Genomic DNA, 11,530 nt, shown 5'->3' on the forward strand with positions numbered 1-11,530 from the left:
ACAACTTTGTATTTTTGACTAGAGTGGTCCAATGGAGGCCATAAAATAAATAATAATTATAAAAATAATAAAGATACTGAAATATAAACCACTTTCGTAGGTGGCTGCATGGAGTTGGCACACATCTGCTGCCGGCCGATGTGGCCCAGCGGCTCTAGGCGCTTCAGTCTGGGACCGCGCGACCGCTACGGTCGCAGGATCGAATCCTGCTTCAGGCATGGATGTGTGTGATGTCCATAGGTTAGTTAGGTTTAAGTAGTTCTAAGTTCTAGGGGACTGATGACCTCAGAGGTTAAGTTCCATACTGCTCAGAGCAATGTTTGAACTCATCTGCTCACACAGATCACCCAATTCTCGTAAATTTCTGGGAAGTGGGTGATGAGCTCTTATGCCATGTTCAATATCCAGTCCAGATGTGTTCGATCCGGTTCAGAACTGGCGAGGTTGGGGGTGGGTGGGAAACCATACCAATTGTAACTCTCCCCTGTGTTCCCCGAACCGCACCATCGCACTCTTGGCCTCTTAACATGGCGCATTATCTTGCTGAAATGAGCCACAGGTGTCGGGAAACATGATCGTCATGAAGGGGTGTATGCGGTCTGCAACAAGTTTACGAAACTCCTTGGCCGTCATAATCCTTGCACGAACTCCACTGGAGCCATGGCTGCTCACGTGAATGTTCCCCAGAGCCTAATGCAGCCTCTGGCTCACAGTACAGGTGTCAAAGAGCTTTTCCCCTGGAAGACGAGGGATTCGCGCCCTCCCGTCGGAACCGCGCGACTGCTTCGGTCGCAGGTTCGAATCCTGCCTCGGGCATGGATGTGTGTGATGTCCTTAGGTTAGTTAGGTTTAAGTAGTTCTAAGTTCTAGGGGACTGATGACCACAGCTGTTAAGTCTCATAGTGCTCAGAGCCATTTGAACCTCCCGTCGGGGTGATGAAGAAGCTATCGGGATACATCAGACCATGCAACGCTCTAGCACTGCGCCCATGTCCAGTGTCGATAGTCACGCGCCCATTTCAGTCATAATTACCGATGTCGTCGTGCTAACATCAGCACATGCATGACTGGTCGGCTGCGGAGGTCCATCATTAGGAGTGTTCGGCGCACAGATTTACTCTGCCCAGGACCAAAGTCTGATGTCAGTTGATCCACAGTTCGCCGCCTGTCCTATTTTACCAGTCTGCACAGTCTACAGAGTCCGACATCTGTAATGAAGGAGTGGCCACCCATCCCCACGACGTCTGGAAGTGGTTTCACCTTGCTTTCGCCACGTGTTGAAGAGACTCACCACAGCACTCCTCGAACACCCGACAAGTCGTGCAGTTTGCGAAATGCTCGTGTCGAGCCTCCGGGCCAACACAATCTGCTCTTGGTCAGACTCTGACAGATAGCGCGCCTCCCCCATTCTACACATGGACAGCACGCTCACTGATACTACATGTACCATACGTGTGTCTGACCAGTACTCACTCCCCACCAGGTGACGCTGCTATCACCTGGACGAGGATATATATATTGTGGTGTCACCGCCAGACACCATACTTGCTAGGTGGTAGCCTGTAAATCGGCCGCGGTTCGTTAGTATACGTCGGACCCGCGTGTCAACACTATCAGTGATTGCAGACCGAGCGCCGCCACACGACAGGTGTAGAGAGACTCCCTAGCACTCGCCCCAGTTGTAAAGCCGACTTTGCTAGCGATGGTTCACTGTCTACATACCCTCTCATTTGTCGAGACGACAGTTTAGAATAGCCTTCAGCTACGTCATTTGCTACGACCTAGCAAGGCGCCATATTCAGTTACTAACAGATAATATTGTGAATCATGTACTGTCAAGAGCGACGTTCATCATTAATGGATTTAAGTTAAGTATCAAACTATTTACGTCCGCATTCTGAATTCTAATTCCTTGTCATGTTCCAGACCTCACGTCAGTATAGTCCTTCCCTCCTCACGCCAGCCTGCGTGAGCTAAAACGCGTGCATTTCGGCCTCCTCTAGTAACACGGTGTTGGCTCTTCAGCCAACACAACATATATATATATATATATATATATATATATATATATATATATATATATATATATATATATATATGTGTATGTGTGTGTGTGTGTGTGTGTGTGCGCGCTGTGATGAAAACAAAAACGCTGCGAGCGATATTTCGTCGCCAAAGTGATCTTTGATAATAGTGGGCATCACAACATGAATGTGATTTAATTATTTCTTCGACAGTCAGCAGCTTTCCTGAATAAGGCAAAGGTTTTTACTGTTGAAAGCTCGGGTTTCTCATAGGAGGTTAACGCAGCTAGAGCACCGAGAACAATTTGCACAATTTAACTCTGATCTCTTATAGAGAATCAGTTATTTCGCGGGTTATCGGGGTTCAACAAAAGTTTCATTACATATTTAAAAAAATTAAAAAATAGTTCTTTGTCAAAGCCTTGAAGGCATAAGTGATGTTGACCGGCCGCCGAGTCAGTCTCTGTCATGCGGATGCGATGTGGAGGAGCATATGGTCTGCACGCCTCTCTCCCGGCAGTTTTGCAGACTTTCCAAACCTTGGAGCGGCTTGTTCTCAGTAAAGTAGCTCTTCTATTGGGTTCATGACGTTGAGTTCACACCGTACAAGACCTCTCACCAAGGAAAAATCGTTGGCAGACCGGAGATCAAACCACCATTCTCCACATGGCAGCCATCTATGCACGCCACTCAGCTACAGGGACAGACATATGGTATCAAAATCTGTTGTAAAATAATTTCAGCAGTGTTCACAGAGTTGGATTATTATTCAACCTACTGTGACATCAGTCGTGACACAGCGAGGCACACGAGGAAGATAGACTGCGGCACGTACGTCACAGGACGTGACACTGCGGAGGGGAGCCAGTAACTATTTCAGACGAGTTTAATAATTCTTGACTGCGTGTTTAATTGCATGCAAATTCTCGATAGCACAAGACAAAATTAAGATATTTAGAGGGTACTCTTTCAATTATACATTGATTTCCCGTGGGCCCCGCACGGAGCCGATTGTTCACAAAGTGTGGCGAACAAGCTGACCAGTGTGACGTCACAACTTCGTTGCAGGGTCCGTATATCTCGTTGACGGCGTGACACAGTTAGCACGTAGTTACGTTCCAATTACATCCCGAGGCATTATCGGGGAACTAATTTGTAAATGGAGGGAATTTCTGACAGGAGAGCGGAGAACTGTAGAGGCAGAATGAGACTTGAATACAGTAAGGTGAACAACAAAGATCTAGGTTACAGTAGTTACAGTCGTTATGTACAAGGTAGAAAGGAATCATGAAGCTAGGAAATGGTATGAGAGACGGGTTTCGATTCGGAGAGTAGTAAGACAGGATTGTTGTTTTTGACCTTTCATATTTAGTGTATACAAAGTCATTCCATTATGATGTTCCAATGTACAACGATGGTGAAGAACGGTGAAAATGCATCATTTTGAGGTAAGGAACTCTGGTCCTGGAACGACCGAGTCGAACGTTACAAGAGAAAAGCATTCTGGTACCTCTGGCAGTGGAATACATGTACCATCACAGTTGTTCCTAAGATTGTAAGGTAGGCAAAGCAAGAAAAAAGATGTCTAGCAAACATGGGCTCTAAAATGCTCCTCTTAAAAAGTATAGGCACTCCTTCTTTTTCGCTACTGTGGGACACATACCTTCTACTGAAGACGTCCCCACAGCTATTAAGATACGCATTCTGAAGCCTATATTTGCTGGACTTTTTTTGTTTTGATGCATACTACCTGTTTCAAAACTCTGGAAACCAAAGAGTTTGCATAGAGGAGATGTTCACAGTATCTTAAATGAACAAGTGCTCACAGTTCTTCAGGTATGCGTTTTAGGACCCACGTTCATTAGAAATTTTTTTCTTGTTTTGGTCGTTAGTAGCGCCTCTGAAAGTTGCCTACCATTCAATCGTAGCAACAACAGTACCAGTACATGTATTCTACCGCCAGAAGAATCAGAGCGATTTTCACTTATAACTTTCAAATCAGTCGTTTCTGGACCATGGTCCCTTACCCAAAAATGATGCCTTTACTCTTATCCATAGCACGAGGATGTTTGTAACATCATCGTGGAATCACCCCGTATATCGAAGACTTGATAATGAAGACGCTAGAAGTAGAGAACGGAGACTCAACTGCATCAGATATGCTGATGACATGCTGCTGCTTAGAGATGACACAACATCTCTTCAAAGAACACTATCCCGACTAGAAAAGAACATCAGGAGTGCCGAATGAAAACCAACACGAAAAAACCTATGATGGTATGATTACAAGACAAATAAGATATGAAAGTGAAAACAACACAGGCCAAATTGAATAAGTTGTGCAGTATAGGTAACTGGGGCGCACTGTATCTAATAACTGGATGAAAAAAAAAAGAAATACAAACAAGAACTCTATTGGCAAACCAAGCTCTCCACAAAAAGAAATGCTAATTTTTTAGCAGAATTTCTTGGAGTTAAGGAAAAGTTTGGTTAAATGCTTCGTATTGAGTGTTCTGTGACTTTGGAGAGAAGAGGAGAACACGAAAGTGACGTATGCAATAGGTGGATTTGGGAAAGACTGGAGAGAATGAAATGGGTGAAGAAAGTGAGGTAATGGAAAGGGTATACGATCGAAGATCCCCCTAAACCAGATTAACAAAATGAAAGGGGAAAGGATACGACATGATCTGCAAGGGAAATGAATTCTGACGACGACTACCGAAGGTATAGTGCAAAGAGATGAATGGAATCATTGGATAAAGTGGAAAGAGGAAGCTACCGGACTACGCAGCAGTTAGCCTTGGACAGGATCAGCTGGAGGCATCAGTGGTATCAGGAACCTACCAATAGGCAGAACACCTAGTGTTGATGATGATGATGATGATGATTATGATGACGGAGACGAAGGGTTTTGCCGTATCAAACAAGTCTTAGGACCGATTCTATAGCAGCCGATCTGTCTGCAACGGGAGTTTACAGTGTGAGATGTTTTACGGTTTCTCAGCCTACATAGCACAAACAGAGAAAAAATATCTCAACACTGTAGCATTACTGGTCAAATAAGTTGTCCAGCAAGCAGAGTACACACGAATAATGTGCTCAACCTTGGGGCACAGAACTAGAGTAGCGTCATAAACTACGACGGGCGTGGGCACACGGATCGGCAAATCTAGATAACAAAATTCAGAATAGCAGACTGCAAAAAGAGGGGATAAAAGTAGCTGTCTGCCATAAAAGTTAGCAGCCTGAAAGAAACGAGCGGCTGGGACAAATAAAAAAATGCATGAAACGGGAGCTCCGAGCGAATCGAACGTCAGTTTGATAGCCAGCTATATTTTTACGCTAATCCTACAATATGGTGGCGCACATCAGTGATTACCTCTAAGGAAATCAGAATACAGAGGAAGGGAAGATTTCGCTCAATAAAGAAGCGTGTTTTTCATTCGGTGAATGGAAACAAATTACACTCATAGTATACGGCGTACAGAAGAGTTACTGGTTAAAAGAGTCACACCTTTGAAAACATGTATACGGCAAGTGATGGGTGTCAAGTATTTTGCAGTGCTACCTGTTCGTTTGAATTCAAATATTGGTAAGCACTTGCCGTAATATGTCATCTAAGTAATGACTTATATAGGAGAGTAGGTGTCATTCTGACTTCAAATCCATCATGTACAGATCATCGTTTTGTATCACTTGTTGCTTGAAATGAACGGAGAGTATCTATAGTTTCTGATCAAGTTCCAGATTATTTGTTCAATAAATATTGTACACGTATTTTATAGCGTATAAGAAATTTAAAGGTGTCCATATTTCTGGTTCCTAACGTATCCACTGTTTCAATATGGCCGGCCGCTGTGGCCGAGCGGTTCTAGGCGCTTCAGTCCGGAACCGCGCTGCTGCTACGGTCGCAGGTTCGAATCCTGCTTCGGGCATGGGTGTGTGTGATGCCCTTAGGTTAATAAGGTTTAAGTAGTTCTAAGTGTAGGGGACTGAGTCCCATAGTGCTCAGAGCCATTTGAACCATTTGTTTCAATATGTAGGGTGTCCTAGAAGGAATGATCAGCATTCAGGGACATGAGAGGAACACTCGCTTTGAGTAAAAATCTTCATATGGACATACATGCCATTGCGGATGGTTTCCTAGACAGAACACATTTAATGTACATTGTCGTTTATTTTCAGTATTATTCAATATACTATGAAGTTTACACAGGTACAGACGTACAACAATTAATAAACATTACGACATGCGTATCACAAAGTATCAACTGTCAAAATACGCCTTTTTAGAACACCTCGAAGCATTATCGTACGAGTCATTGGCCTGTCGAATACGGAGTTACCTATGGTGTGTTGTGGCTGACGCCGGCCGGAGTGGCCGTGCTGTTCTGGGCGCTACAGTCTGGAGCCGAGCGACTGCTACGGTCGCACGTTCGAATCCTGTCTCGGGCATGTATGTATGTGATGTCCTTAGGGTTTAAGTAGTTCTAAGTTCTAGGCGACTGATGACCTCAAAAGTTAAGTCACATAGTGTTCAGAGCCATTTTTTTGTTGTGGCTGAAATAGTGCGAATGATCGAGAGTTTATCAGATAGAAGCGTCAGTAAACAGTACTTGTTGACATCCTGGCTAAAATGCCACGCATATACACTAATGAAGAAGTTGAATGTACGTGTACAAAGGAAAGGGGAATAAGCGAGAGGAACTGCTTGGTTGCATCATGAACGCTGCTCTCCTCATTAGGGAACGTGCAGAGGCACTCAGGTGAGCAAAAAACATGTTCTTAAGAGAGCAAAAATGCATTAATGTTGGCGGTGCGATATTAAAGGATTTATCGCTAACTGTACAGCAGCTGTAATGTGACGTGTACGATAGGGCATAGAGATGAATGTCTTAAAAATTCGTACACAGTTATCCAAAATTAAAGCAACAAACGGAAATTTTGCAAGATTGCGTTTATTGTGCCACAAAACAGTGCAAAGAGGTGATAGTAAAGTAGAAACAAAGTAAAGAACTCGGAACGTAAGCAAATGCAACATGCATAACGGCAGACAGAAACGTTCGATGTTTTCCAACTTAACGGATTTTCACACACGCACCGATACCTGGTTACTGTGCTCTGCATGGGATGTTACCACCACTCTGGCAGCAATACAGGCCTCACAACAACGGGGCATGCTGTGAGCTATGCCATCAGTCTCATGTTGAGGCAATAAGGCTCATACTTCCTGCAGAGCTATTCGCAAGTCGTCTCCTTAGCGCATTCCACACATGCTCTGTGGGATTCGAGTCGGAAGAGAGAGCAGGCCACGCCATGCATGCAGTATCTTCCGTTTACAAGGTATCATCAACCACCCGTGCTCTATGAGGCCGAGCATTATCTTCCATCTATACTAAGGCTGGGCCCACACCACCTCGCAACAAGCGCACACGAGGTCCCAATAACTCGTCGCGATAGCTGATAGTAGTTAAACCTTGCCGATTCACCCCTACAATTTCATGAGGAGGTGTTCGCGTGGTCAACATAATCCCTGCCCACACCATTAAGGATCCTCCTCGATATCGATGTCTTTACATAATGTCTTTACATAATGCTCGGAATCCATAATCGTGTTCCACGTTCCCTCCAGATGCCAATACGTCGAGAACTACTCTCCAGACCAAATCGGGACTAATCTACGAAAAGAACATTGGTCCACTGTTCCACTGTCCAGGTGGCATGTTGACGACTCCACTCCAGACGTTCCCTTCTGTGAAGACACACCAGAGGTTTACATACAGAATGTCTCCGACAATAAATGCTACTCTGCCGAAGCCTCCTGTACACCGTTTGTTTTGAAACAGCTCGTCCAGTGGAAGCTGCAAGGTCGGATGCCAGTTGCCGTGCAGTACTAAGGTGGTAACGTCGTGCTCGTACGGCAAAATAACGGTTCTCTCTTTTTGATATCACATGTGGTCGGCTCTTCGGGATACCGTTTCGGTCTCTATAAATTGTAGCCACATCCGAGAAACAACAAAGCGATTCCCTTTAAGCCTTCGGTTCACATCAGTTTGAGACTGTCCTGCATCCATTCTTCTTATAGCCCACCACCGCAGAAAGTACGGTAGGCGTCTTCTTTGTACCATACTGCACTATCTGTGACTGTATACACACCGACTGTGGACGTGGGACTATACAGCAAACACTACCCAGTTTGAAACTTCCTGGCAGATTAAAACTGTGTGCCCGACCGAGACTCGAACTCGGGACCTTTGCCTTTCGCCGGCAAGTGCTCTACCATCTGAGCTACCCAAGCACGACTCACGCCCGGTACTCACAGCTTTACTTCTGCCAGTATCTCCACTCCTAACTTCCAAACTTTACAGAAGCTCTCCTGCGAACCTTGCAGAACTAGCACTCCTGAAAGAAAGGATATATCGGAGACATAGCTTAGCCGCAGCCTGGGGGATGTTTCCAGAATGAGATTTTCACTCTGCAGCGGAGTGTGCGCTGATATGAAACTTCCTGGCAGATTAAAACTGTTTACCCGACCGAGACTCGAGCTCGGGACCTTGGCCTTTCGTGGGCAAGTGCTCTACCATCTTAGCTACCCAAGCACGACTCACGCCCGGAACTCACAGCTTTGCTTCTGCCAGTAGCTCGTCTCCTACCTTCCAAACTTTACAGAAGCTCTCCTGCGAACCTTGCAGAATTAGCACTCCTGAAAGAAAGGATATAGTGGAGACATGGCTTAGCCACAGCCTGGGGGATGTTTCCAGAATGAGGTTTTCACTCTGCAGCGGAGTGTGCGCTGATATGAAACTTCCTGGCAGATTAAAACTGTGTGCCCGACCGAGACTCGAACTCGGGACCTTTACCTTTTGTGGGCGTGTTCTGTACCATCTGAGCTACCGAAACACGACTCACGCCCGGTACTCACAGCTTTACTTCTGCCAGTATCTCGTCTCCTACCTTTCAAACATTACAGAAACTCTCCTGCGAACCTTGCAGAACTAACACTCCTGAAAGAAAGGATATAGCGGAGACATGGCTTAGCCACAGCCTGGGGGATGTTTCAGGATGATATTTTCACTCTGCAGCGGAGTGTGCACTGTTATGAATCTTCCTGGCAGATTAAAACTGTGTGCCCGACCGAGACTCGGAGTCGGGACCTTTGCCTTTCGCGAGCAAGTGCTCTACCATCTGAGCTACCGAAGCACGACTCAGCTTCTGTAAAGTTTGGAAGGTAGGGGACGAGATACTGGCAGAAGTAAAGCTGTGAGTAACGGGCGTGCGTCGTGCTTCGGTAGCTCAGATGGTAGAGCACTTGCCCGCGAAAGGCAAAAGTCCCGAGTTCGAGTCTCGGTCGGGCACACAGTTTTAATCTGCCAGTAAGTTTCATATCAGCGCACACTCCGCTGCAGAGTGAAAATATCATTCTGGAAACATCCCCCAGGCTGTGGCTAAGCCATGTCTCCGCTATATCCTTTCTTTCAGGAGTGCTAGTTCTGCAAGGTTCGCAGAAGAGCTTCTGTAAAGTTTGGAAGGTAGGAGACGAGATACTGGCAGAAGTAAAGCTGTGAGTACCGGTCGTGAGTCGTGCTTCGGTACCTCAGATGGTAGAGCACTTTCCCGCGAAAGACAAACTTCCCGAGTTCGAGTCTCGGTCGGGCACACAGTTTTAATCTGCCAGGAAGTTTCATATCAGCGCACACTCCGCTGCAGAGTGAAAATCTCATTCTACTACCCCGTTTGATTGGTGCCCTGTCGTCATCGTTGACCTGGTTCTTGGTTGTCCATTGACCGGAATTCTATCTCCTGCGCAGAACACGATTGTACGAACAACTGTTGACATTTTGTATGATTATACCATGAATTAGACACACCACGGAGAACTAGTGGTTTGTTGCTTTAAATTTGGACAACAGTGTATTTTTCAATTGATACTTAGAGAAACACATGTTGTTGTTTACTAACGGTTGCCCATGTGTAAACCAGACAAGATGCTAAATAATACAGAAAATAAACAGTATGTATCCATAAGTTTCGCTTTTTTTTTTAAATTATAGTTGCTGTCGTGTCACGGAATGTTGATCATTCCTCCTGGAACACCCTATAGAATCGATCTGTTATTTCATACGTAAAAGGAATTCTTTTTGAAGCAGCCATACTGTAATCTACCAGATTGCTTTCAAATAGGTACTATTTAAGTAGAAAAGTTTCAAGTAAAATGCGTGCTATGAATAAGACGACCCCCTCTTCCATTTTTTTGGATTGGATTGTTTGGGGGAAGAGACCAAACAGCGAGGTCATCGGTCTCATCGGATTAGAGAAGGACGGGGAAGGAAGTCGGCCGTGCCCTTTCAAAGGAACCATCCCGGCATTTGCCTGGAGTGATTTAGGGAAATCACGGAAAACCTAAATCAGGGTGCCCGGACGCGGGATTGAACCGTCGTCCTCCCGAATGCGAGTCCAGTGTGCTAACCACTGCGCCACCTCGCTCGGTGCCCTCTTCCAGATTTGTGAACAGAACCGTATGAAAGAATATCTTTGTTGTGAAGTTACAAGTTTTTCGTATCAGTAACTTCAATAAAATCCTCTCGGTCTATGAGCCGTCTCACTTCGGATAGAACACTCAAGCTTTGGATAGCTGACTCTGCCATAGTCATCAAGAGTTAAATTCAGTGACTGTCGGTGTTCCTCTTACGTAAGCTCTATAGTGTCCATCCCAACACCAAATTTACTTTCCACATTGTAGGGCCTGCACCGTAATATAGGTCACATTTGACATTTTAATGAATAGTTTGTTATTGTTACCTCCTTGAAGTTTCTTTTTCTCTCGTATTATAATTAAATTTCGGCGCTACTGCCACGTTCTATTACAACCTGCAATCATTATAAATACTATAGATGTCGTCAATTAGATGGTATTTTAGATAAAATATATAAAAAATTATACTTACGTTAAGTTATTCGCAACACATGTACATACTGTATCTGTGTCTGGTTGCGATTTCTTTTCGCTAAGATATATTATGAGCTAGTACCTATTTTTGGTAAGATTTGACAGATAGTTCTATATTGAAATCTTATTAATTTGGTCCAGGTTTACTTACATTAAGTTGTCATTAAATACATGCATACTGGATTTGTGTATGGTTGTAATTTTTTTGACGTCTTAATGAAGATGGCTGCCACAACGTTTGCCGCGTGAAATGGCTCTCGACTTAGGTGTCGTTTTCTTCGGGCATAAGTTGTCACTGACGAAGCGGTTCTAGGCGCTACATAGTGGAACCGCGCGACCGCTACGGTCACAGGTTCGAATCCTGCCTCGGGCATGGATGTGTGTGATGTCCTTAGGTTAGTTAGGTTTCAGTAGTTCTAAGTTCTAGGGGACTGATGACCTCAGATGTTAAGTCCCATAGTGCTGAGAGCCACTTGAACCATTTTTTTTAAGTTTTTAGAAGTGCAGTGCGTCATTGGCTAGATTGGTAGACTTCGTAAACAACGCAAAGAATGACACC

Source organism: Schistocerca americana, chromosome 3, assembly GCF_021461395.2.
Source record: "Schistocerca americana isolate TAMUIC-IGC-003095 chromosome 3, iqSchAmer2.1, whole genome shotgun sequence".
NCBI lineage: Eukaryota > Metazoa > Arthropoda > Insecta > Orthoptera > Acrididae > Schistocerca > Schistocerca americana.